We start from the raw sequence: 26,922 nt of genomic DNA, 5'->3' as shown, positions 1-26,922 counted from the left end.
AGCACAGCAGTATTTTTCTTTAACAAATAAAGGAAATCACAGTTAGTAAAATATTGAACTTAAAATAAATAGCAACAATTTACAGGACAAACTAACAGAAGAACTGCAACCATAAATAAAGTGTCCTGAGTTTTTAGTTTTGTTATAGTAAAACATACATACAACTAGGGATGGGCGACTTCTGACTATTCGAATAGTCAGATATGGATTTTTAGAATCATAGAAAACAAACAGTAATAGAATATAGTTGATTCTACATTATGTTCTGTGTAACTATAAAAGCCTCGAGGTAAAAAAAAAACTGAACTGTAGTATTTTGATCCTTCAGTTGCAGAATTCAAACATGTTTATCTCAAATCAGTTCTGTTTTCGTACACAGGGGAAGGCCATGTTGGTACTTTGCATTGTCAACAGCGTAATTCTGCAAAACGGGTAAACTTTTGAACTGTGCCGTGTTTGTGGGAGAAGCTGTTTTAACTCTCAGAGCTTCGTTCTATCAGTCTCTCTCTGGATGAGGTCACCGAGGTGGATAGAGATAAAGAGAAAAGGCAAAGAAGATGAGGGGGAGGAGAAGAAGAGCAAGATGTTGGGAGGTCCAGGTCACATGGTGGGCTCCAGGACCTTGTGGTGGAGGTAGCGCACTTCCCCTGAGCTACATTTACCCTTTAGCTGCAGCCAGGCAGGCAGGCTGAGTGGACGGAGGTAGGTGGGGGGAGTGCGGGGGCACCGAGAGGGAATGAGAGAAAAAGCGAGACGAGTGAGCTGGAGAGAGAAATGTAGCATTGAATCCTAATGTCAGATCAGAGCTGAGCTGAGGAGGAGACCTCTCCTGCCAGGAGCGAACCAACATGCATCTGTATCAAGGGTAAAATATTGTGATCTTTGATTATTCCCTCTTTCACCTTTCATTAATGTTCTCCAGATAGAAGGCAAGGCAGCTTGACATGCACACATGAGAGCAGAAAGGGTTTCAACAGACACACTGGTGGTGAGATAGCAGAGCGTTTTGACAGACGCCTTTGTTTCCTCCGTGCTACTGCTGTACATTACTTCTCTGCAGTTGTAGGTCACATTCATTTCATACTCAGACGGAGCTGTCTGCAGACTGTTTTCAGCTTTTTATGTTCTGTTTGTGGGCTGGCGTGATAAGAACGGAAAGAGGCAATTTGCCCTCATCATGTGCAATAAAGACAGAAAGAACATTAATAAGTGGGTTACTTGTGGAGATCATTTCCTCACATACACACACACACACACACACTCAAACTGTAGTATGTGAGGTGACTACAAAGAGGGTTAGCAAAAAAAGGAATAAAAAAGAGGCAAGGTGAATAGTCAGGCGGTTTAGGACCAGATTTGGGAAGAAAGGGGACACGTCGGACAAAAGCACCAATTTTTTTCCACATGCTCTCTATCACTATAGGTTTCAATTTTTGGTAGGAGCCACTTCATCAAGATTGCAGATCGGAGATGGCAGCCATATAAAATCTATGAGAACCAGTATATCTTCTAAGCCACTTAGAAGGTCAATCTTAGTGTCAAAATATACATTTTCTGGGTCAAAGAATAATTTAAAGCTACTGAGAATATCACTAGATGATCAAATAGATATGTTCATTTTGGCCATGTATTTATATAATTATTAGATTCCAAACATTTTCAGCTCAGGATTCCCTGCTGCAGCACTTGAAGCGAGTTGCCTACCAGTCTGGGTGAAAATGAACATTTCTATTTGATCAAATAATCATCTGGTGATATTCTCAACAGCTTTAAATGATTCCTGGACCCAGAAAATGTAGATTTTGACACCAAGATTGACCTTCTGAGTGGCTTGGAAGATGTATTGGTTCTCATAGACTTCATATGGGTGCCATCTCGGAGTGGCTCCTACCAAAAATTGAAACCTATGGTGATAGAGAGCACGTAGAAAAAAATTTGGTGCTTTTGTCCAGCGTGTCCCCTTTATTTAGCCAAGCCGCCTGACTACAAGGTAGAGCTGTGCGATATGGTTGAACTCAAAATCACAATATTCATTTGGATAATTTCTGTTACTGAGATCAATGTTTGTCAATTAGATGCACAACCTAAAAAAAATATTTTTACTTTCTCTCAATAAATAAAATACTATTTTATATTTTCCTTTATGTTTTGACCTCTCCCCCATTCACAAACTCATACGTCATTAAAACCGGGATTTTGGACAATGGGGACATTTTGTAAAATGCAGCTTGGTGGACTGATTTGTATTTATTGTAGGAAAAATATCTGTAAACATGAAGACAGGGCCTCAGATGAAATTAAATACATGAAAAATATTACATCCTTGCCCAGCCTTAGGTGGGGGGTCTGGCAAAAAATGATCATGGCAGGGTCTGCACTTTGTTTATTTTAATGGAATCAAGTGGTACAAATAAAATCCTGTTTCACTGTCGTGCAGGGATCCCATTTCTCCAGATGAATAATTCAGATTGTACATGCTGCGAGGCCAAGAATAGATTCCTAAAATAACAGGAGGATGGAGGCATGGAGGAAGGAAGGGTGGGGGAAGAGGACGACAACTATCTGGAGAGGGCTGACAGCCAACGAGACGGGGACTTCATGGTCCCTCCTTGACCCAGGACAGGTAGACTCTCCTGAAACCACCGCTGTCCTGGCTATCATTACACCCTCAATGCAGCCAAAACATGCCGTCGTACACTGTAAAAAAAAAAAAAATGTTGTTTTTACGGTAAAAAACTGGCAGCTGTGGTTGCCAGAACTTTACCGTAATAAATACAGTGCAACTTTTTGTAACATTACGGTAAAATGATATTAGCACTGTTGATTTCACGTTTAAGATTGCCATTTTAGTCCATATTTTACCGTATAAATAAAAAAGGTTTTCCATCAAAAGAAACTTTGTTCTGCCATATAATTGACAAGAGAATACTTTATAAATGCTGCATAAATTAAAGATTTTACCATTAAATATTACAGTTTATTTCTGTTGGAGATATGGTGTTTAGTACATTTAACAGAGAGAATCTTTTTTTTTACAAAAAATGAATGCAAAAATTATGGTTTGTACATCATATTTTTTGCTACAAACACGGTGCCAGTGTATTTTACAGTGGAGTAATGTATTTAAAAAATAAATAAAAATGTAAAAAATAATGTTTTGGCTGATATATACATTTACTGTGTTTCATTGTTACTGAAACTGAATTAACCCATTTATCATTTTACGGTCTTTTACTGTCATGGTTTAGCAGTTTTTCACCGTAAAATCTACAGACATTTTTTACAGTGCAGAACGTTACCGTAATAAATACGGTGCAACTTTTTTCTAATATTACGGTAAAAAGATATTGACACTGTTGATTTCACGTTTAAGATTGCAATTATTCAATTTTTTACCGTATTAAAAAAAAGGTTTTTCCATCAACAAATTTGACATATAATTGACAAGAAAATACTTTATGAATGCCGCATAAATTAAAGGTTTTACCATTAAATATTACAGTATATTTCTGTTAGAGATATGGTGTTTAGTACATTTAACAGTGAGAAAAAGTATTTTTACAAAAAATAAATGCAAAAATTACAGTGATGCTTTTTGGTGCCAATGTATTTTACAGTAATAGAGTAATGGGTTTTTTTTTTTATTTAAAACCTGTAAAAATACTGTTCTGGCTGATATATACATTTACAGTGTTTAATACTGAAACTGAATTAACTCATTTATCATTTTACGGTCTTTTACTGTCGTGGTTTAGCAGTTTTTCACCGTAAAATCTACAGACATTTTTTTACAGTGTATGCCTGATAGGCCCAGATTTAACATGTTCTTCCTGTCATTGGCTGCTGTCTCTGCTGTCAGATTGGTTTATTTAAACTGAGCTAGCAAAGATTAAGAGACCCGATCAGATTAGGATGCCAAATCCCTTTGCAAAAGCACCCCTCCATCCAAGAGTCAGAGTAAGATGGTCTGAGCAGTGCTTCAAGGTTTCACTTTAACATTCAGGAATCAATCCCTGCTTCCAATCCAGCGTATTAGGTTGATGTGTGCCAGCAGTCCAGGCAGGCAGCTGTTGAGGGCTGAACCATTCCCTAAAGCACATTGTGCCTGCACTGCTCCCTGATTCCCTGATAACATTAATGCCAGGCAGATGTCCCTGAACTAGTCCAGACATTTTCTTAATATTAGAGTTGTAGACTGGCCTCTTTTCTTTGCCCCTGACGAATTTCTTGAAAATCTCCCGTGGCTTTTAAGACCAACACAATATTGACCCACAATATCTTCCACATCAACAACAGCCGAGCCATTCTCTTCCCTAATGGTAGGAAAATCAATAGGTAACGAATGGGCTTATTTATATTTCAAGCGATGATGTGTCATGTTTTGGGTTTTGTGACAAGTTTATTGCTGTAGGGGGATGCTGAAGGGGAAGATTTGCAACACAATAATGAAAAAAACAACATGCCTGTGGATCTCTATCAGCTGTTCGTGCTACAGCAAATAACATTTGTTCCAGATGGGGATCTCTTCCTTATCAAGACTCTGCTCCACCTTTGTCATTAGTCTATGTCCAACTCAGGAGCTAATCTAGAATGAAAAGACAGTTCGGCCCCTCAGATCTCACCCAATGACTCCCTTCACTATCAAAGTGCTCTTTGAAGTTCACGTTTTATAAAATTGGTTCAAGTGTCAGGTCAGAGTTCCTGCAGCCAAAGGTGCGACAGTCATTTGAAGCCTCATTCTTCTTTCTAGTTATTCCCCAAGAAGCCTTGGCGGTCTTTGTATTCTCCAGCAGGAGCCCTCTTCATGTTTATTGCAAAGAGGCAATCAAGCTGGCCTGCGTGTGGACCTGGCCCCAAAGAACCAAAGTGTCTGGGGGTTCTCTTATTAACTTCTTTGCACTGAGACCCATTCGCCAATCATCCTTGACAATACCAGTTTGCCTGATAGATTCATCGATGAGATGGTGCCAGGGGAAAACTCACCGGAAAAAAGAATAAAGAAAAGGCAAACAAAGTACGCATTAGGGCAGGGATTCCCAAAGTGTGGTGCGTGGACCCCTGGGGGTGCACGGGCTGCCACTAGGGGGTGCGCGAGATGAAAAATGTAATGGCAGTCCGATAATTACACAATTAAATTTTTTCCCCCACGCAATAAAGACGTGGAAATTTCCTTTGTAAAATGTAAAATCAAAAACTGTAATATTAATTAATAAATAAATGCAGGCTATTAAAAATGCACTTCATCTTAAATTGAAGCGTAGAAGAAGTTATCTTCTTCCATTTTTCCAACCTGTGTTATGATGACGGGTTGTTTAGCTCCACGCTCATTTAAACTTTTTTTTCAATTTTTGTTCAACGCGGCTCAAAATATTATAACATTTTCCAACTTATGTGCTTTCTGCCTGTGATCCTGAGCCTTCATCATCCTCTTTGCTCTTAAAAGTGGAAGCTTGCGCATAACTTTGTTGCATTATATTGAAACTGTGTTTCAGATTAATTCAAATGCTAGAGCTCATTGTTGAGATCGTGATTATTTTAATTTATATGTGTGTTCTGGTCATTTGAGCATGATTAAACATGCCGCCTTTAATATGGCGATAAAAAAGCTTATTGCATTTTGTATTTTTTTTTAAGGAATGGGGGATCGGGGGTGCGTCAACCCGGTTCGGACATAGAAGGGGGTGCACGGCTAAAAAAGTTTGGGAACCGCTGCATTAGGGGACAGAATAAACCTGGTGCAAATATCAGTGTGAGATCTAAGGGCTCCAGTGAGAGGAGTGGAATACCAGGTAAGTTTAAAAAAAAAAAAAGGAGAAAATACAAACTCACATTAGGAGCTACCATGAACCGTGGCAAGGCCAGGGCAGTCAGAGCATGACCACATCAACACTCGTACTTCAGGCGGTAGTGCTGCAATAATGACTCAGTCAGGAATACACACATATACACGAATACTTATGAATAATGTTAAAACACTCCTTCTTCCTTCATGCACGAAAGCAAAGGTTACCCCAATCATCTTTTCGGCTGCTGCAGTTTTACAGCCCCAGAATGACTGCTTCTCTCTCCATTACCTCTGCAGTCGTTTGACTGGCAGATGGGTGGAAAGACGCTGGATGGAAAGTGGGTGGGTGGGCAATCATGGGACTGTGTCTCACAGTGAGTGCGTGCGTGCTTGCAGCACTATTTGTCGTCTCAGCAGATGAGATGGGAAAGGCAGGTGAGACGTGGCTGGGCCTTATTTAAAAGCCTCTTTACGGTGCCCACTGAACCAACGTTGGCATTCCCTAATGGTGCATCACAGGCACGTCATCCCACGCCAGAACCCGCCATCCTGTGCCCCGCGTCCTTGTCTGTTGTCATTGCTTTAATAGCTGCCACAGCCTAAGTTACAGATAATATAGCTTTTACAATACATAGCTAAATTTAGGGCTGCACCGATTGCAATTTTCTGGCCGATCACCGATTTTTATCTCTGGGAACAAACTCCCAGAGAACTTGAGGTCTCTTTTAAATCAAGTCTGAAGACTTTTCTGTTTCCATTTTAACCTGTAATTTTTATTCATTCGCTTTTTAATTTTTTTTCTTCATTCACTTTTTTTTTTTAATTCACTTTTAAATGTCTTCTAATGTGTTGTATGTATTTGAATCCTGCCCCTGTAAAGCACTTTGAATGGCCCTGTGTCCGAATTGTGCTATATAAATAAACTTGCCGATTCCGATTTGGCCGATACCGATTTTTTTTATAACTCACAGCATGCACCTTCAATGTTTGAAACTTATTTTATTGGAAAACAATAACACAGCAGTATTTTTCTTTAACAAATAAAGGAAATCACAGTTAATAAAATACTGAACTTAAAATAAATAGCAACAAGTTACAGGATAAACTAACAGAAGAACTCCAACCATAAATAAAGTGTCCTGAGTTTTTGGTTTTGGTATAGTTTGGTTCTAGTATAGTTTTTGCTATTCGAATAGTCATTAAGTCATAAAAATAGAATAGTTCATCATATCTGGAAGAAAAAAAAGTTGTATTACTGGTGCCTTCCTCACGGGGGCAGCGTAGCATTTGATGACACAGTGTGGCGGCTAGATGCCAAACTGTAGAAGAAGAAACAAACTGAGGAGAGGGTTTTCCACGGCGGGACAAGTTAGTTAGCCCCCAGAGGGATTTAGAGACTCTGGAGGTGCAGCAGCTGAAAGCAGCATGGCTAATTATGCGACTCTCCGCTGATCATAAACATAGTGATCGATAGAGTGTCCGGTGCTTGTTGTAAACAAACAGAGATCGCTAAGTGAACACATTCTGCAGCAGCAGCACATACACACTGTACTGCTACAGAGCTAGCTGTTAGCCTGTTAGCACATACACACTGTACTGCTACAGAGCTAACTGTTAGCCTGTTAGCACATACACACTGTACTGCTACAGAGCTAACTGTTAGCCTGTTAGCACATACACACTGTACTGCTACAGAGCTAACTGTTAGCCTGTTAGCACATACACACTGTACTGCTACAGAGCTAACTGTTTGCCTTTTAGCACATACACACTGTACTGCTACAGAGCTAACTGTTTACCTGTTAGCACATACACACTGTACTGCTACAGAGCTAACTGTTTGCCTGTTAGCACATACACACTGTACTGCTACAGAGCTAACTGTTAGCCTGTTAGCACATACACACTGTACTGCTACAGAGCTAACTGTTAGCCTGTTAGCACATACACACTGTACTGCTACAGAGCTAACTGTTAGCCTGTTAGCACATACACACTGTACTGCTACAGAGCTAACTGTAGCTAACTGCCGCTAACGGCGGCTCGTTAGCGGCTCGTTAAGAAGAGTAAGAAGGAGTTTCTGGATTTGTCTCCAGTCCCTTTCTTGAAAATAGTCGCTAAGGAGGTCTGAAAAGTTGCTAAATTTAGCAACAAAGTTGGGAGCACTGCTTCGCCAGTGGGGGGTTATTATTGAGCTAGATAAGATCGGTTTGACGTAAAAGATCCCGCAAAATTAAGGAAATCGGTGCACCCCTAACTGTAGCTAACTGCTAGCTAAATTCCACACAGATTAAATACTGCATTTTTGTGGTCTGTAGTACTAATCTGTGTAATCCACTGCTTGCATATCTCTGTTTGAATCATTTGGTTGAAGCAGGTGTCCTTTCCAGTCCAATGGTAGCATGATGCAGTGATTTTTAAGTGGACTGACAGTGAGAGAGACAGAGGGTGATATGAAAGGCTAATGGAGTTAATATACTGAGATGGAGAGATAAAGGAACGGAGAGGTTAGACTGGAGGGACAGCCATGAAGAGCTAGCTGAGTTACAGGTACTCAATCTGAATACAGATTGAATTTTACAGCTGATTGTTTTCTCTCTAACTTTGTTTCTTGTTTCTCTAACTTCATGTGGCTGCAACTGGTTTATACTTGCAGAGCTTAAATGCACTCCACTGTCCTCAAATTTGACTTTATATAGAAAAAAAAAAATCAAATATGTGAGCTGGCATTTTTATTTATCTGGAGGTGACATATTGTTATATTCAATTTTCACACAGTAAAGTGCTCCACAAACATTTTGAGAGTGAAATTACTGTGTGTTGTGTAGACAAAAATGAAGAGTGCATTGCATTGCATATATTTGGAGCTCTCTTTTTACACTGATTGGACAGGCATTTTCTTTCTGTCCATATCCCGAGGTGGAAAAAGCTCTTGTTTTTCTTCTTTTCCTGTCTCTTTCTTTGTCATCACTTATTTGCCCTGACATTCTTTCTTTGGGCTTGCTCTGTCTCTCATTTTTATATTTATCCTTCATACTGTTTTCATGTACCCAGTACTGAGAGATCCAAGATTATTTCCATATAATAGTTAACAAAGGCTGGGTTATACATCTATTTTGACAAAGCAATATAAAAATGACATATTTATCCTATATTGTTTCTATCGTGATGTCAAAAATGAACAACTGAGGCTCTTTATTTATTTATTGAGTTACCAGAAAACATGCTATATCATATTTCATAATCAAGATATGAAATACACACACAGACGATAATCTTAACAGATTACAACAATTCCATACCTCTATTGGAAACAGCAGTGTGGCTTTTCTTAGACTTTGTGCGTATTCAAATGGGCCAATGTTTGTGCATGAGTTACACTTATTTTGTCTCTCTCTTGTCTGTTTTTTTGTATACACAGAAGCCCCAAATAGTCTTTGGCCTCTCTCAGTGAACAAACAGTACATTTTCTTTCCACATGGAATGTAGAGAGCAAAGGTCTCATAAAAATTAGGGCAGAGAATTCAGCGCTGACTGAGCTGAGGGCAGGCAGTGAAGAAAAAAAGAACTAAATCTAACATCTAGTGCTGGCCTAAAAAATGGTCGAACCGCCTGAAAAATATCTCAATAACCTTCTGGTGTGTGCATAAATGATTAATCCCTATACCCTATAACTTGTATGCTGTAAATGCAGATTTCAGAAACCCAATACTGCACATCATGACTTGTCTAACTCAGTCTAACTCAACCCAAAGTGGAGAGAGGAGCTCGCATCTCTGATGTACGAGTGTTATATTTATATGTAGGCGTGTGTGTGTGTGTGTGTGTGTGTGTCTCCAGCCTGCTTTAATCTCCTCCCATCTGCTGGTGGACCTCCTCTCCCTGTTCTGAGGCCTGCCATGCCTCGCCCGATCTGCCGAGCCTGACCTCACCATGAGTACGTGTGTGTGTGTGCTCTGTGTGTGTGTGTGTGTGTGTGTGTGTGTGTGTGTGTGTGTGTGTGTGTGTGGGCTGCTTGATGAGCCTGGTTCCTTATGAAGTGGTGTCATTAAAGCAGAGAGAAGGAGCAAACGGGTGATTGCAGTGATTTGGCAGAGGTTGCACAGACTCTGTCCTCCAATCAGAGCCCTCGCTTGGCCTCCTCCAGCTTCGCTGCAATCACACAGCGCCAAGTCCACAGAGGACACACACACACACACACACACACACACACACTAGTTTATCAGCCTCAGGTATAGGCTTGTCATTGCCATTAACTGCTTGCTTACAGCTGTGGGTTTATATATATATACCAGAAGATTTGACATCAGTATCTCACAGTCAGCTTCTAAATAATAAATCAATTTCTCAATTCAACTGAATTGCACACATATTTTGGAATGGGTTTATCATTTATGTAGCTTTCCCTCTGATATGTGTCTACACACCCAGTGGCCAAAGGCTGATGCCCACAAATGTCTGTAACACAGCAAAATGTAAAGAAAAGAGAAAATGCAGGCAGAAGGCATTTCTCTTCTTGTGGGTCATGAGTGATGATTGAGAGGGATTACTTTTGTATGAGTCTATACATTGTTTTTTTTTTAGGAAAATCCTACTCATTCTGCCTTTAAGGATTAAGAAAGACACTTAACAGTAGAATAAATGTCTGCAGCAGAATGGGCTGCTTGAGAAGCTGCTTTTCTCCTAAAGTAATGCACACAATGTGTTTTAAGTGATTGGAAATTAAATGACTAATGAAATGAAAAAGTGCACAAAATAAAATCTAAATAAGGCAAGCCTTAAAAAGGTCAGCTTTCTTACTCATCTCCATGTAACTGCACTGTACATGTTCTAGTGTTGCTAATCTGGCATACTCTGTGAATAGAAGGTTAGAAGAGCTGTGAGATTACTGTTTATTATTATTATTATTATTATTATTATTATTATTATCCACAGAGGCCCAACAGGCAGGTGTCTGAGAAACAAACAGTGAAATGAGACTGATTCATCCTGGTAAAAATCACAATCAGGATGATTTTGGTTAATATTTATAAAATTATTATTTAACATGACTACTCACTGACATTGTAAACATTATGCATTACATTGTCTTCATTATTTATGCTCATTTTATCCTACTGCTTGAACTTCTTGAAATACAATTAAACTGAAAAACATTTTTTCAAAAGCTCAGATGTATATACAATTATTTCACTTATGCTATATTAAACTGCACTTGCACAACCTACTGAAAATAAATCTAATGCATGGTGGAATATGTGGCCACAGCCTACTGAAAGCTCCTCAACATATATTCAACATTTTGGTGAACAATGTTGAGTATCTGTACAGTAACTTACATACTGTTTAAAAAGCACCGTGCTGATTATTGTATCTAAAGAACCTTTGATATGTAAAGTTAAGTGGTGGTCGAACCATGAAAGGCAACAATTTAGAGATGTGTCACAGTTTCTCTTGTAGCAAAACCTTAATGATTCATTCTTTTTTTTGAGTCACACTGAGGTATCACATTATCTGTGTATTATTATGGCTCAACAAATGACAACTGGAACATCAAAGCGCTACATTTGTGGTGCAGAACAGAAGATCCCTTATTGTCACAGCAATGTGGACAACTACTGTACATCATCTACATGTTTTGATGTGTTCAAAGGCTACAAAGAGAGAAAAGGCAGAGAGGGGGACAAAGAGAGAAAGAGACGGAGAATTAATTATACAGTGAAGAGAATTGAGCACTAAATTGATCTGCAGTCTGTCTGTCCCCAAAGACGTTGAGATGCTGTAATGAGAATGGCGGACCAGATGCATACGGGGCCCGTCTCCATCCCTCTCTGGAAGAAGACAAGTTTGTTTCTCAAGGTGATTGTTGCGGTGATAAGGGAGAGGGTGTTATTAAGGGTGACAGCGGAGGGGCTGAGAGGCAGTGGCTGACTGGATAACCTTGTCCCCATCCCCGCCTCGCTTCCTTCTGCATGAGCATCTCCACCACTGGCCTGCCCCTGCCTGCCTGCTCGTCTGAACACAATCTGCTGGCTGGAATTACCTCCCGGCCCCAAGAAAACTAAACATGATTTCTGACCTTTCCTTTCTGTGTTCAACAGTAACCTTTGCTGATACGCCTACGCTATACGAGACCATCGCTACGAACAAGGGATGGAGTGGAAGGGATGTGTGTTTTTTAAAGGGGGGAGTGAGGATCAATGTGTATTTAGCTGAATTTATGTATGCATGTATGCATATTTAAAAGGCGAGTGCTGGGGGTAGGTGCAATAACCGCAACACTTGTACAATATCATCGACAAAAAGGCTACATGGCATCAAGTGCAATATGACTGCCATATTTCATTTATTTTTTGGCAAAGTGCCAGGCTCATTTTCAAAGATTTTCAATGTAGAATTTGTGATGTCATAAACAAAGAATATAGTAAACATCAAGAATAATTTAAACTTTTAATTCAATTATTGAGAAAACAACTTTCTTCATGTTCATTGTTTAAGTTGTGCAGCAAAAAATAAAGTGAAGTGTGTGAAATAAAGTCAGCAAGTGATAAAATATAACATCTTATTTAATGAGCTAACACCATAACTAAACGCCTACGAGACCATCGCAACGAACAAGGGATGGAGTGGAAGGGATGTGTGCTTTTTTTTTTTTTTTAAAGGGTGGAGTGAGGATCAATGTGTATTTAGCTGAATTTATGTATGTATGTATGCATATTTAAAAGGCGAGTGCTGGGGGTAGGTGCAATAACCGCAACACTTGTACAATATCATGCAATCAAATATATCAGCTCTGCAATAAATGCTATCGCTGTGAAGCTCACAAGGTCCACATTTTTTGATTTTAATGTTCCATCACAGACTTATTGATATTGGTATCAGTATACCTTTGTATCACCTCAAGGAGCATTTTTCGGCATTATACACTACTGGTCAAAAGTTTTAGAACACACCAACTTTTCCAGAATTTAATTGAAAATGATGCAGTTTAATGTCTCAGTCTACTCTGAAATTAAAGCACATTTGCAACATTTAAAATTCGTTATTGAGCATGATAGTGTTTTGAAAGTCAAAAAAGGATTCAAAATCACATTTTATGTTGGACTAAAGGACTAAAAAAAGACACAAAATGACCAAAAAAAGACACAAAATGACAAAAAAAAGACACCAAAAGACACAAAATGACTTAAAAAAGACACAAAATGACCAAAAAAGACACAAAATGACTTACAAAGACATGAAAAGATTTTTTTTATTTACCTCTGGCAGTTCACCACTTACCTTTGTACCCTTACCTTTGAATTTCAATAAAAAACTGGAAAAATTGTGGTGTTCTAAAACTTTTGACCGGTAGTGTATGTTTAATTAAAAAAAGGCTAATATCAGAGAATATGTTGACTGATATGCACCGATATGAAAACCATTTTTCACAGAACATATAATGCAGAAAATTATCCATAGGGTAATGATGACAAATACAGCTTTTTATTTTATTTTATGTATTCTTTGACAGGTCAGCAATTGACTGATATTAAAGAAACATTACTATTTAGTTTCTTGATTTATTTTAATTTTAAATGCTCAGCAATTGAACATTACTGATGTCTATTCAGCATTTTTTTTTATCTTTTATATTTGTTTTCTCATTTAATACATTATTTGTATCATGCATAATAATGTTAAACATTCTTTAATAAAGTTATTATTATATTTCACTTGCATATTGATATCTGATTACAATAATCGGTGGACTTTTCCATTCTAAAATCAGTATCGATCTTTAAAAAAATCTCCCAAATCCCATTCGCATGCACTGTAAAAAAAATCTGTTTAATTAACGGTAAAATACCGGCAGCTGTGGTTGCCAGAACTTCACCATAAGAAATACATGAGCGTATGTAAATGTAAATATCAGCAAAAAAACTGTAATTTATACTGAATAATCCCATTACTTTCAGGATAATTGTGTCATCATGGTATATCTCCATTAACTTTACATGAAAATTGTTTATTTTTACAGCACAACTGTGTTTTCTACAGTTTATGACAGTAGAATTTAAAGTTTTATGCTATTCTTTGATTCACAGTTTGATTTACGACCTATTTCTGATGTAATTTGACAGTGTTTTACTGTAATTTCTACAAACATTTTTTACAGTGTGGGGCTCTAGTTGTCAGCACTTTTAATTTTTGAAGTTTGTGATGTTTTACATGCAATATTATAAGGTGTTCCTGTTATTTTTCCCCATGTGCTGCAGGTAGCTGCTGCTTCCATCTGTGTATGTGCTGACTGAGAGTAGCACAGAAGTTGCAGTTATAGTGTATTTTCTATGAGACACTGTGTTTGCAGAAATATTGCATCTTTCAACTATCTAAATCCATTACATCATCACTCTGCTTCCTCCTGTTGTTTTTTTCTGCGTCAGCAACTTTAGCATTGGTATTATCATTAGTAGTTTGTTAGATAAGGCTAATTGATCTCCACCTACCCAGTGTATTAGCGGATTGTTGTGATCTATTTCTTCCACTGACTCTGCATAACTCCTACAGCCTCAGCACAATCTGACCCTCAGGAGCAAAGTAGATAGAATCCCTATAGAAATGATTTCATCATCTCTTTCTCCCGCTCTGTTTGTCCGTTCTTCTTTCTCTCCCCTTGTCTGTCTTTTCCGCAAAAACCGAACTCACCCCGGCCCGGCCCTCCTCCCTTTCCAAACGAAACCAGTTTGTGCTGATGTGAGGCTAAATTTAAGAGCTTACAGGCAGAGTGACCTGAACATCCCAGGCCAGCTCGCTGGAGTTAGCTGAGTGAACTCTGGGCTAGCCGAGGCCTGTGTATCAGTATTGTTTGTGTAAGAGCACCAGAGGGGATTTGGACAAGCAGTGTGAGCTCTGAATGTGTGACCCACAGCTGGCCTTACCATTGGATTAGCTCACCCTGATCCCCACAACCTCTGAACATGCTCCCTACTATTTCAAGATCTCTCCATTTATGCCCAGCCAAGCACATTGTGACCAGTAATCTTTAGTTTTCTTCTCTCCGAAGGGAAAAGATAGACTGTTCAGCTTTTTGCTTTTTGCCCCCGCTGCCTCTCCCTCTCCCTCTCGCTGGTTTATCCACACTTTCTCCCTGTTTATTTTGCACTCATTCCCTCTCTCTCACATCCACTTTTAGGCCCCGTTCACACGAGGACGGTCTGAACAGAAGACGCAAAAGTGGCGTCTCGTCTTCACTTTTTATTCCTCGTTTAGACGAGCGTTTTCAGGAGGAAATCTGCTGCATACGGTGACGCAAAAGTGTGTGAAATGTGATTGTATGCAGCCAGGCGGCATCACTTAAAGCCATAAGAGCATCTTTGGGCATGCAGAAGTTTTCACGCCACACATTTTCATCAGCTACTCCTTCCACAAAGTTCTCCACCATCACTAGATCTCCCAGGTCTCCTACAAAGCCGTCTGGCTGGTTTTGGTCATTTTGTGTCTTTCTGGTCAATTTGTCTTTCTTTCTTTTTTTGTCATTTTGTTGTCAATTTTTTGGCCGTTTTGCACCTTTTTGGGTCATTTTGTGACTTTTTGTGGTAAATTTGTCTTTTTTTGTCAGTTTGTGGTAAATTTTTGTCTTTCTTTTGGCCATTTTGCATCTTTTTTTCGGTTATTTTACATCTTTTTTTGTTATTTTACATCTTTTTTTTACCAGTTTGTGTCTTTTTGTGGTGAATTTGTGTCTTCTTTTGGACATTTTGTGGTCATTTTTTTGTCATTTTTATGTCTTTCGGTTATTTTGTCTCTTTTTTTGGTTATTTTGCATCTTTTTTGGTCAATTTGTGTCTTTTTTTTCTCAGTTTGTGTCTTTTTTTGTCATTTTGTGTCATTTTTGTCCATTACTACTCCTTCCACAAAGTTCTCCACCATCACTAGATCTCCCAGGTCTCGTTCACAGCCGTCTGGCTCCTCCCACCAATCGCTGCATCCAGAATGTGATGGAGGTAATTCCAGATCCTTCTCTGTTCACTAATACTATCTGTACATATCCTGTACATTTGGTGGAAAGACTCCTGTAAGTTTATTAGAGCTGCCAGAGCAGCTTGAAGGTCCCACCATGGAAATAATCCCACGTTTGTTTATTTCCTGTCCTGGAGCATGTATGTGACGTAAACACATACGTGACGTGAGCAGATCAGATCAGAGTTTTGTGTCTTGTCAGTGTAGACGACACGCTACGGAGGAGAGGATTACACTTTTACACTTTGGAGGGTGGTTTCAGATTTTTGCGTCTTTAAGCCCCCAAAACGCCGTCACCGTCTAAACGAAAGGCACTTCCCATAAAATATTTTGTCGTTTTTACCCGCGAGCGTCCTGGTGTAAACGGGGCCTCAGTGTTTTTATCTTGTTTTTAGACACACCTTTTTTGCAGTGTGATTTTTGCATTGGATTTTATATCATTGCAGAAAATAAGCTCTGTGGCAAACACACGTTTCTGATGCTTACACGTTTTGTTCTGCAGGATAATCTCCATAAATGAACACCACTTTTATGGTGTTAGCGTTAATGCAGCTGACAGAAGTGAAATGCTAACGTTATCCTTTAGCGAACTGCACCACGGTCGCTTGGAAAATACCCCAACGGGAATATTTTTGGGAGATTTGACCCTTTAAACTTTGGTTTTTACTCATTTTGTCTTACTCAAAATGCCTGTTAGATTGCAACCGCATTTCCTTTGTCATGTTTTTCAGTTCCATCATAACGCACAACTTCAATTCTATTATTAAAAACGCCGTCACCGTCTAAACGAAAGGCACTTCCGATCAAATATTTTGTCGTTTTTACCCGCAATCGTCCTGGTGTAAACGGGGCCTTAGTCTTTCAGTACAGATTCCCTTCTTCCACCTCCCTACTCTCACCATCCATCTTTTCACCCCTCATTCCTCTCCCTCTAACTACCCCTCTCTCCTTCATTCCTCCTCTCTTTTTCTAAAGGGGATCAGTGGAGCTTAGAGTCCTTCCTGCTTGCTTCATTACTGAGCTGCTCTGACATGGGGAGCTCGTCTCTCTGGTAAGGAAAAGGAGAACACCACTGATGTTTAATACATGGACCACTCTGTTGTCTTTCACGCCAGATAAATTCATCATCAAAAACTGAGCGTAGAACAGCAACAGAGCATGTAAACCTGCTCTCTCAATCTAGATTCCCAATCTTTCTTTTTTTTTTTGTACTCACTCTCCATTTAACTTATTGCCTCTCACTCTCTCTGTCTCTCTCTCTCTCTTTGTTCCGTCACATCTCAGTGAACTGGAGCAAACCTTTTCATTGTCCTTCAGTCGGAGTAAACACACAAACACAAAGCAACGCTGCTGCTGCTGCTTGGCCCGCAACACGAAACACAGCTCATGAAAAGAAAACTGACCTATTCCATTCAGCATGTACACTGTAAAAAATGTCTGTAGATTTTACGGTGAAAAACTGCTAAACCATGACAGTAAAAGATCGTAAAATTATAAATTAGTTAATTCAGTTTCAGTAACAATGAAACACCGTAAATGTACACTGTAAAAAATGTTTGTAGAAATAACAGTAAAACTCTGTCAAATACATCAGAAATAGGGCGTAAAATTAAAAATTGTACATCACCGTATTAGACACTTTTAATTACCGTAAATCAAAGAATAGCACAAAACTTTTACTTTTTTCTGTCATAAACTGGAAGAAACATGCAGTTTTGCTGTAAAAATGTAACATTTTCATGCAAAATGTATGGAGAAATACCATGATGTGTGAATGAATGACACAATTACCCTAAAAATAACAGGAATATTCAGTCTAAATTACAGTTTTTGCTGATATTTACATTTAAATTTAGAATAGAAAATCCACTCACTGTAATTTTTACGGTGAAGTTCTGGCAACCACAGCTGCCGGTATTTTTCCGTAAATTAAACAGTATTTTTTTTACAGTGTATATATCAGCCAAAAAAGTATTTTTTTTAATTAAAACAAAGACAAAACATTACTCCACTGTATAATACTCTGGCATCGTGTTTGTAACAAAAATATACTGTAATATATATACAAGCATCACTGTAATTTTTGCATTTATTTTTGTAAAAATACTTTTTCTCACTGTTAAATGTACACCATATCTCTAGCAAAAATATACTGATACTTAATAGTAATATCTTTATCTTTAATTTATGCAGCATTTATAAAGTATTTTCTTGTCAATCATATGGCAGAACTACGGAAGCCCTGAACCGCAAGTGAAGAAATTTTTTTTTTGAGATGTTATCTTGTTATTTCGAGATCATATCTCATTATTTCAAGATAATATCTCATTATTTCGAGATAATACACATTTGTAAAAAAAAAAAAAAGAATTTAAAAAAAAAAATCTTCCAAAATTTTTTTTTTCTTCAGATATTATCTCATTATTTCGAGATAATATCTCGTAATTACAAGATAATATCTCGTTATTTCAAGATATATATATATTTTTTTTTACATAGGTGTGTTATCTCGAAATAATGAGATATTATCTTGAAATAACGAGATATGATCACGAAATAACAAGATAACGTCTCAAAAAAAATGTTCTTCACTTGCGGTTCAGGGCTTCCGTACAGAACACCGTTTCTTTTGATGGAAATTTTTTTTTTTTTTTATGGTAAAAAATGGAATAAAATGGCAATTTTAAACGTGAAATCAACAGTGTTAATATAATTTTTCATTTTCCGTAATGTTACAAAAAGTTGCACCATATTTATTACGGTGAAGTTCTGGCAACCACAGCTGCCAGTATTTTACCGTGAAAACAACAGTTTCTTTTTTACAGTGTGTGTACACTGTAAAAAAATACTGTTTAATTTACGGAAAAATACCGGCAGCTCTGGTTGCCAGAACTTCACCGTAAAAATTACAGTGAGTGGATTTTCTATTCTAAATTTAAATGTAAATATCAGCAAAAACTGTAATTTAGACTGAATATTCCTGTTATTTTTAGGGTTATTGTGTCATTCATTCACACATCATGGTATTTCTCCATACATTTTGCATGAAAATGTTACATTTTTACAGCAAAACTGCATGTTTCTTCCAGTTTATGACAGAAAAAAGTTTTGTGCTATTCTTTGATTTACGGTAATTAAAAGTAATACGGTGATGTACAATTTTTAATTTTACGCCCTATTTCTGATGTATTTTAACAGCTATTTCTACAAACATTTTTTACAGTGTACACTGTGTATGTGTCTGTGTTAATATGTAACATATACTGGACATACATGTCCCTGTGTGTGCACATGTGCTCCTATTATCTTGTACATCCAACTTCCCAGTGTGCGTGTGTGTGTGTTTGCATGAGTGTGTGTGTCAGAGCCGTATGGGTATGTATGTGTTTGTCCTCTCTGTGTGGGTGTGTGTGTGGGCGGCAGGCCTGCCTTGATAATGCCAGAGCCTGTTTCTAATCCAGGCCTCCTCAGTGGGCTGCAGATCTGGCTGCAACACCAACAGAGTCCCAGCTGACAGCTCGCCTGCTCCTCTCTCTGTTTCTGGACAGTCTCTCAGCTCAAAACTTTCAATGGGTTAAGCTGGGAAATGTCAAGGGTAGTGCTGTCATAATACTGGAATTTCTTACTTTGATGCAGTACCTTGAAAAATATCGATGTTTGATACAATTTTCTCCGGCTGGTACAGCAGAATGAATAGAGGTGTCATGATTCTACGAATCTAAGATTTGATTTTTCAACACTGATGACTGTGGGATTTTTTTTATATACGAAAGTGTCGATTAAAATTCGATCATTGGTTTTAAACCCTGATAAGTGTCATCGACAAAAAGACAAAAAGGCTACATGGCATCAAGTGCAATATGACTGCCATGTTTTATTTATTTATTGGCAATGTGCCAGGCTCATTTTCAAAGATTTTCAATATAGAATTTGTGATGTCATAAACAAAGAATATAGTAAACATCAAGAATAATTGAAACTTTTAATTAAATTATTGAGAAAACAACTTTCTTCACGTTTGACCTGGTAACTACAGGCTGCTGTAGGAAAGGTCAGGAGACCTTTGATTGTTTAAGTTGTGCAGCAAAAAATAAAGTTAAGTGTGTGAAATGAAGTCAGCAAGTGATAAAATATAACATCTTATTTAATGAGCTAACACCATAACAAAAGCCCAAATGTATTATATTCAACCGAAGTGAATAAGACCACTGACTGACACTGAGCAGTGTATCGATACGGAAATTTTGTAATACTGAAATGGTTAAATTATTACCTATCAATATGAATTAACTCTACAAAAGCCATGAAGGGACTAGGGTTGTCAAAAGTATCGATACTCCAAAAAGTCTTGATACTAAAACGTTGTATCCGGACACGATACTCATTTTCAAAAGTATCGTGTTATTATTAGCATTAGCCGCAGCTAGCAATTCAAGGCTGACGTCACGTTAATGATTATAAACAACGTAAATAAATAAATCAGGCACGTAGTATGCCCATATTAGGTTAATTGACACAGTGTCAGTATACATAAGCATAGAGTTAATAAGTTTATATAAATGTTGGTGACTGAAAAGTGTTATTTTCTCTCTTGAAGTCCCAGAATGAAGCAGAGAAAACAAACAGCAACACACACAGCCGACTCTACACTATTAAAAAAATCTGTTTAATTTACGGTAAAATACCGGCAGCTGTGGTTGCCAGAATTTCACCGTAAAAAATACAGGGAGTTTTCTACTGTAAATGTAAATGCAAAAATCTGCAAACACTGTAATTTAGACTGAGTAGTGCCTTTATTTTTAGGGTGATTGTGTCCTTATGACATTATGGTATTTCTCAATTCATTTTACATGAAAAAACTGTGTTTTCTACAGTCTAAAAGTTTTGCATTATTCCTTGATTTACGGTAATTACAAGCATCTACTACGGTGATATTACATTTTTAATTTTTCTGATGCAATTTGACAGTGTTTTACTGTAATTTTTACAAACATTTTTTACAGTGTACCGTCTGTTTGAGCAACAATGAAAATATGTCTGTTATTTTTTTGTTGCATTTTAAATTTTGGGGTATTTGTTTTTATCCTTGTGGTATCGAAAATGGTATCGAGTATTGAAAATTTTGAGTATCGATATCAAGTTGAAAATTTTAGTATCATGACAACCCTAGAAGGGACAACTCATGCATGACAGAAAAACAATTTAGTCCGAAAGCAGAGCAGCTCTTGTGAGATTATGTTAAAAAAAAAAAAAGATGATTTGGTGAAAATGACAGCCCACAAAAAAAGGAAACAGGAAGTGGCAGATAGCAATGGTTGAATCCAAAAGGGAGGGGGCATCGGTAAAGGGTTTAGGATGAAATCAAAGTGGTTAAAGCTGATTTATCCCGTGTAAGGACACCAAACCCTCTAAGGAGGCACTGAACAGCCCTTCAAAAATGAAATATCAGCAGTAGTCAGTGCCAGTCATCAGTGCCATGTGTGATGGAAAATCAATCTATTTCATATCAGAGACCTGTGAGGAGCAAACGAGAGAGACAGGTCCCTGCTGGGACCCTTTAAACCTCTCCCAAACACAAACATCCCACAACCCACTGCGTCATCGGTGACGGAGACATTGGCGGTGCTTGTGGCTCAATGTGTAACGGCTGCTGTTCTGCTAGATTAGGCAGGTGATTGGCCATTAATATTCATTTCACAGTGTGTCTTTGTTAGGCGGCAGCAGGGGCTGACGGAGTGTTTGGATGGATTTACTCTACCGTATATTTCCCTTTAACTTCTACACTCGTATGTGAAGCCTTAGTGAAGCTAACTAGTGGCTCCATGTTCTGTGTTTCTACCAGTTTGTTCCATCTGATAAGAGGAAAAGCTTTAACATGTCCATCAGGGAACTGCTCAGTTGTGATCAAATGTCGGCCCTCGTCACGATATTTTGGGCCCCCCACCTTGATATGAAAGTTTAATGTGAGTTTTATATGAATGACACTTTACTGTGTTGTGTGTGGAAGGTCCCTTTTATTACTTTTTTGGGGTAATTTTGTCTTTTTTAATAATTTTGTGTCTTTTTTGGTAATTTTGTGTCTTTTTTGGTAATTGTGTGTCTTTTTAAAGTAATTTAGTTTTTTTCTGTCATTTTGTGTCTTTTTGGTCACTTTGTGTATTTTTTTGGGTCATTTTGTGTCTTTTTAATGTAATTTTTTTAACGTAATGTAGTGTTTTTTCAGTCATTTTGTCTTTTTCTGTAATTTTGTGTCTTTTTTGGGTCATTTTGTGTATTTTTTTGGTCATTTTGTGTCTTTTTGACATAATTTTTTTAACGTAATGTAGTGTTTTTTCCAGTCATTTTGTCTTTTTCTGTAATTTTGTGTCTTTTTTTGGTCATTTTGATACTGCCTCCAGCGGCCCCCAGGTTATTTGAGTTTGAGACCCCTGATTTAGAGGAATTAATAAGAAGAATATGTTCTACCATCTTCCTGTCCAATGACTATGGGATGAAAATTTTCAGGGGCGGTTCTACACAGGGGCCTCCAGGGGCCACTGCCCCTGTGAAGAAGCCTTTGGCCCCTGCTGTGGCCCCTGTGTCAAATTAATAATAAAATGGTCAATTTATAACGATGAACAATGGAACAATTCTAACCTTTTTTTTTGTTCAAACATTATTTCATTGGACACAAAAGAAACCCAGAATGTTACATTGTATAATAGTTTAACTCTATGGAGTCTTATTGGGCTATTTTGTCCATTTTTGAACCCTTTTCATGTCTTTACATGTCTTTGTAAGTCATTTTGTGTCTTTTTTGGGTAATTTTGTGTCTGTTGTTGTGTCTTTTTTTAGTTATTTTGTGTCTTTTTTGTCATTGGTGTCATTTATGTGTCTTTTTTGTGTCTGTTTTAGTTATTTTGTGTCTTTTTTTGGTCATTTTGTGTCTCTTTTGTCATTTTTATCTCTTCTGTGGGTTTTTTTTTGTTATTCTGTCTTCTCATTTTGTGTCTTATTTGGTCATTTTGTGTCTTTTTTGTCATTGGTGTCTTTTATGTGTCTTTTTTTGTGTCTGTTTTAGTTATTTTGTCTCTTTTTTGGTCATTTTGTGTCTTTTTTGTCATTTTTATGTCTTTTGTAGGGTTATTTTTGTCATTCTGTCTTCTCATTTTGTGTCTTTTTTTGGTCATTTCGTGTCTTTTTCAAGACATTCGAAGATTTTGAATGCTTAAATATCATCTTTGCCATTTTTTCATGTGCTGATGTGCCCCTCTGATTAAACACTGGCCCCTCCTTGGCCCCCACAGTAAAACTGGTCTAGAACCACCACTGAAAATGTTTAAACAGTAACCAGGGAAAGTAGACTCTTCTAGTCTGGGCCTGTCTGGTCTTAATAACAGCAGAGAGTTGCTCCTGGAGGAGTGCAGGTCCAGCAGGCATAAAACCACAGTAACAGGTCTTTCCCTAATGGACGGCCAACCTAGCGAGGTGATCTGAACAGTCCTCTTCATAATGAGATTAAGGGACTAATTAGTATGACTGTGTGCTGTAGTGTGACTGTGTGCACTGAGGAATAGATGCCCCCTATCGGACTAGCCCATGTGGCCCCTGAGAGAGCAGGCCAGACTGGGTCTGTCCCCGGTGTCCCTCCCTCCACTGCACTGAGAGGCTAATTAATATTTTTTGTACCCGCTCTTCCAGCTCCTGTACTCCATGCTGAGTTATAGTCCTGAAGTTATTGATCTGGGTTCTGGCAACTGCAGGCAAATAACGATCAAAATTACAAAAATTTAATCTTGGCAGTTTTGACAATGTGTAATAAGGAGAGCAATAATTACAGGCCACTGAAATTTTTAGACAGCACAATGAAATTCTCTTTAATCTTTTACAGCAAATAAGGAGCTAAGGCTTGTAAAAGTAGGCCATGGAGGCGCATCAGCTAACAGTAGCAGGAGCAGCTGAAGACAGAACCAGTTACGGAGAAAATGATCTTTGCCGAGGATAGGATAGGTCTTAGGGACTAAAAGACTCCAGGTCTCATTTATACCAACTGCCATTTATTTAACTAATAGAAAGTAGCCCTCAAATTGCTCATCTTCACAAGTCTGTTTCTTGCAGACATGGTAGTAACTCTCCATTTAGGGGTATTAGCTCTGCAACGAACATGTGTCAGTGATTTTATATAGCGTTAGCCTCATAGCATAATTGCCTAAGTCATTTTTTGGCCAAATTGTGATATCTGCGTAACTTTACTCTCCTACTACTGCTGCATCTTTCTGTTCTCAGCCTATCAGAACACATGTTAGAGTCCAAAATCACTTTCTGCCTTAGTCATCTCTTTGACATTGTGTGGCTTCTGCCACTACATACAAACATGGCCAACCGCATGACAAAGAGGTAATAAGTCTTCTCTTTGATTCATCTGGTAAGGTAGTTCATGTTTCTTCAACTTTCTAGACAATAAATGTACTTTCAGTCAATCAAAGGGATTAGGAGAAGTGTGTTTTTATTTTTAATGACATTTCTGCGACAAGGCATGATGAAGTGATGTAAACGCTAGCAAAACACTTTTTATTGCAAGTGTAAAGAGATTTGTTTTGACTAGAAATAAGACATTTTGACAAGATATAAGATAAGTATTCTTGGTTAGATTTTGAGTTTTTGCAGTGAACCTGTTCATATTTTCGGAATAGCGTTCAGTGAGCAGAAGTACTCTGTTCGTTCCAAAAAAAGACCAGTGTGATGTATGTATTGTTTTTTTCTTGTTTTCCAAAACGCTCAAATATGACTTAGACAAATATGCTATGAGGCTAACGATATGCGTATGGCATTTCTTTGAACTGTGTTTTATTAGATATTTATTGGGTCTTATTATGTTATCGTTGTGTACCTTGTCTTGTATCATTGTGTACCTTGTCTTGTGTGTCCTGCTGCAAAACAAATCTCCCTTCAAGGGACGAATAAAGTGATTCTGATTCTGATTCTGATAATCACAGAAACAATTCAAGCCATGCAGCAGGATGAGAATACAAGATTTCAAAAATGAAAAGGAGATCCATTCCCATTCCCATTCCCATGTTCCCTGTCTCATCCTTCTGCTCCTGCCTCCTAACCCGTTAAAGTCACGCTAGTGTTTGATTGCCCCTGCAGCGCCACTCTGACCTGTTCATTTAAGATGATGTGCAACTCTCAGGTCTGTTCCAGCACTCATTTGTTCCTCAGTGGGGTCCCCACGGCCGGCCAGTAAGAGGACCCCATACTGACCAAAGCGCCCTGGGAGCTTTAAACCCAGCCACTCACAACCAAGTAAAGAGACAGCTGAGTGTCATTGTTAATGTGGACACACAGCACCACAATGGCAAAATCAATGGAGCTATAGGGGACATCAATCTTAACAGCACAAGACCCTTTTGCTTGTCTCACCGCTCCTCTAAAGCTCCGAATGAATGAATGGTTGGGAGAAGGAGGGAAAGAAAGAAAAGAGAGGAGGAAAGAATGGAAAGAAAGAGAACATGGAGGACTGACAGTGATCTTTATTGGCCTTTCCTCCATCCATCTCAAGGGGTTATGCTGTCCTTTGAAGATTGTGTGCATTTGACAGGCAGCCAAGTGGCCAGCCATCCTAATTCACCCAAAACAGGCAGAGGTTTTTAGGTAAAGCCTCAGAAGTGCAGCACGGCAGCTGTATGCAGTTGGCATCGTGCTCACATTTTCTCTCCCTGTCTGTTTTTCACTTCCAACTCTCTCTCTCTCTCTCTCTCTCTCTCTCTCTCTCTTTCTCTTTCCCTCTTCCCAGAAGGATGAGAAAGACTGAAAACAGCGCTCCTCCTTTCAAAACAACAAAAAAGGCCCTTGCTTCGTTACGGGGTGACACATGAGATGCAAAGCAAAAAATAACAGCATGGGTTCATTGTCTCTGACACTGACTTAAAGGATGCCTCCTCATCCCATTAACATATATGCAGATAGGCAGTGAGTAAATGAAAGCCTCCAAAAATGGGAGAGATCAAAGACGACAGAATTAAGGCCAAGTAATGAGGATCTTGGCAAGAACCCTGCAAATTTATTGATTGTTTGGCAAGCTGTATGTGCTCCTGCTCCATTTCCCCCTCCCTCTATACCATTTACTGTTTCAAATGCACACAGACCAAGCAGTGTGGGTTTTAACGGGGCCTTTGCACGGCGATGGTTCCAGTATTGAGCCTAATCACTATCTAATTTACAGTGCAATGATAATGTACTTGGCATAGGGAACAAGAAAAGAGAGATGGGCAGCAGGGAAGCCCATCGCAGCCCGACATACTTTCAAAAAACACAGATTGTTAATTCAATTACATCCAGTACAAGGGCACTCAAAGGATGGGAGCATGTGAGATGAATCCACAAACCCAGAGGATTTGAACTGGAGACAAATAGAGAGCTACAATATGTTTGAGGTCAGATAACAGACATTTGTACTACAACTCCAAAACTAAAAAAGTTGGGACACTGTGTAAAACATAAGTAAAAACAGAATGCAACAAATAAACAAAGACAATGTATTTCATATTCCAATTGATACATTTGTTTGTTTTTTGGGTAACACTTTACAATAACCATCATTTATAAATGGTAAACAGATAGTTTATTAATGTTTAATCAGCATTTATAAACTGTATATAGACCATTTAGAATGGTAAATACATCATTTATTAATGTTTAACTAACTACATCATTCATAAATGACAAATATGGTATATTAATGTAAGTTTAAAGTTACTTTACAATTAAGAAACCAATAAATTATAATTAATAGTTCATTAATAGCTTTAGTTGCACTCATTTTAACATTTTTAACACCATATTGAGTATGTTAATGATTTTGAAATGATTCTTATACCTTTAAGAAATTGGTTGAAAACATTTAAAGATTAAATATGTATAGCACTTTGTAAATGGTTAATAATTGGTCTATAAACCATCTATAAACATCACTTAGTTGGTTATTGTAAAGTGTTACCGTTTTTTGTAAATATACACTGAATTCTCAATTTGATTCATGATGATGAAATATTATACACATTATAAAACCTTTAGTTTAGCAGTTTTAACATAAAACATATTGTCTTTTTTATATTTTTTTCAAATTAATACATTCAGCAAATTAGCATATTCTG

At 38.0% G+C, this 26,922-nt stretch overlaps 1 protein-coding gene across 1 annotated transcript in view; it reads right to left on the bottom strand.

The window, feature by feature from the left end:
• Positions 1–26,922, bottom strand: part of celf5a (cugbp, Elav-like family member 5a) — a 294,626-nt gene that overhangs the window by 108,303 nt on the left and 159,401 nt on the right. The gene's annotated exons all lie outside the window — the stretch shown is intronic.

Source organism: Centropristis striata, chromosome 9 (genome assembly GCF_030273125.1).
Source record: "Centropristis striata isolate RG_2023a ecotype Rhode Island chromosome 9, C.striata_1.0, whole genome shotgun sequence".
NCBI classification, from domain to species: Eukaryota; Metazoa; Chordata; class Actinopteri; order Perciformes; family Serranidae; genus Centropristis; species Centropristis striata.
The sequence above is the reverse complement of the archived record's forward strand: the minus strand, read 5'-3'. Positions and strand labels throughout refer to the sequence as shown.